The 2136-nt window shown below is 55.7% G+C and overlaps 1 pseudogene; it reads left to right on the forward strand.

The window, feature by feature from the left end:
- Positions 1 to 399: 399 nt before the first annotated feature.
- On the forward strand, positions 400 to 1359 carry LOC103004275 (tumor-associated calcium signal transducer 2-like; annotated as a pseudogene).
- The last annotated feature ends 777 nt before the right edge of the window (positions 1360 to 2136 follow it).

Genomic DNA, 2136 nt, shown 5'->3' on the forward strand with positions numbered 1-2136 from the left:
GCTGATTAGTCTCTTTTTTAATTCACTGTTTCCAACTCAAATGAGCATTCACTGCCCATCGGTATTATTGCTTTTTCCCAGTAAGTTCATTTTCCCATTCTTTGAGGATATTATTTCATATAATTTCTTCCCTCCTCAGCCCTCCAATACTCCCTGACAAAATCTCATCCCACGCCCATCCCATTATTCTCCCTTCTCTGTTACATCAACAATTTCCATCTTTTCACCGGACCATTCCTTGCAATCTACAAATATCCCCTAGCACCCATCCTTAAAAACATCAAAAACAAAAAGCAAAACCCCAGGCGCCTGGAGACCTTCTCAGACAGCGGAGCCCGAGCTCGGCGAAGTCCCCAGCGCTCGCCAACCCGCGCCCCGTCCGCACTCCTCCGCCCCACCATGGCCCGGGGTCCGGGCCTCGCTCTGCTTTCGCCGTCGCTGCTGCCGCCGCTCCTGCTACTGGCGGCGGTGATCGGCGGCCGCGCAGGACAACTGCACGTGCCCCACCAGCAAGATGACCGTGTGCGACCGGAGCGGCCCCGGTGGCCGCTGCCAGTGCCGCGTGCTCGGCTCGGGCCTGGAGGTCGACTGCTCCACGCTCACATCCAAGTGCCTGCTGCTCAAGGCGCGCGTGAGCGCCCGGAAGAGCGTCCGCGCCCTGGTGCGGCCGAGCGAGCACGCGCTCCTGGACAACGACGGCCTGTACGACCCGGAGTGCGAGCAGCAGAGCCGCTTCAAGGCGCACTAGTGCAACCAGACGTCCGTGCGTGGTGCGTGAACTCGGTGGGCATGCACCGACAAGGGCGACCTGAGCCTGCGCTGCGACGAGCTGGTGCGCACCCACCCCATCCTCATCGACCTGCGCCACCGCCCGGCCGCCCGCGCCTTCAACCCCTCGGACCTGGAGGCCGAGCTGCGGCGGCTTTTCCGGGAGCGCGAGCCGCTGCACCCCAAGTTCGTGGCGGCCGTGCACTACGGGCACCCCACCATCCAGATCGAGCTGCAGCAGAACACGTCGCAGAAGGTCGCCGGCGACGTGGACATCGCCGACGCCGCCTACTACTTCGAGAGGGACGTCAAGGGCAAGTCGCTGTTCACCGGCCACCGCGGCCTCGACGTGCGCGTGCGCGGAGAGCCCCTGCTGGGGGAGCGGACGCTCATCTACTACCTGGATGAGAAGTCCCCCCAGTTCTCCATGAAGCGCCTCACCAGCGGCCTCATCGCCGTCATCGTGGTGGTCGTGGTGGCCCTGGTCGCCGGCGTGACCGTCCTGGTGATCACCAACCGGAGGAAGTCGGGGAAGTACAAGAAGGTGGAGATAAGGAACTGGGGGAGATGAGAAAGGAACCGAGCTTGTAGATACCCGCGGGGCTGGGGTGGGGTGGGGATCAGCTTTCAGCAAGGTCCCAGACCCAAGTGAGTCACGCTTCTTGATTCTTGGCCCCAAGGAGGCATTCCTCCTCCCAAATTCCTGCCTCCCCCCGCCGCCACCAAATTTAATAGATCCTGTTCTCAGGGTCACCTCTCTTTCTGACTTCTTTCCTGAAGGAAGCATTTCTAAAATTCCTCCCCTTTCTGTCCAACCAGAAACCTGACTCGAGAGTTAAGGGCAGTTTGGCATAGGGTTATGTATAAGAATCAAGTGTCTGTATGACAACCCAGCATCGTTTACAAGTGACGCAATCATTGCTGAAGGCTTAAATGCGTTTAGATGGGAAACAGCGCTTTTACTGTCTTCGGTTTAGGTTATGGATTAGCTCCACTTGTATCGTGGCCTTCCTGATGAGGAGTTCGCTACTTGGGCCCGGTAGTATCCTCATTTACCATCGTTTGTATTGATATTACCGACCACACATGCTTGTCATCGGGAAAGAAGCCTGTTTCAGCTGCCTGAACACATTTTAGATGTCTTTGTTTGAGGGCAGACTTTGGCCCGGAAACTCAGCATCTATTCTTCAACTTGCCCTTATTACAGCTGATACTAGCAATATTTCTTTTGTAAAATGTTTGTACATAGGTTGTCTTTGATACTGCTGTTGTGATTTTAAAAAAACAGAGTGTAATAAAATATGAAAAAGGCACAAACCAAAAGATGGAGTTTGTGAAAACTTGCTCCAGGTTTATATCAAAAAAAAA

Source organism: Balaenoptera acutorostrata, chromosome 20 (genome assembly GCF_949987535.1).
Source record: "Balaenoptera acutorostrata chromosome 20, mBalAcu1.1, whole genome shotgun sequence".
NCBI classification, from domain to species: Eukaryota; Metazoa; Chordata; class Mammalia; order Artiodactyla; family Balaenopteridae; genus Balaenoptera; species Balaenoptera acutorostrata.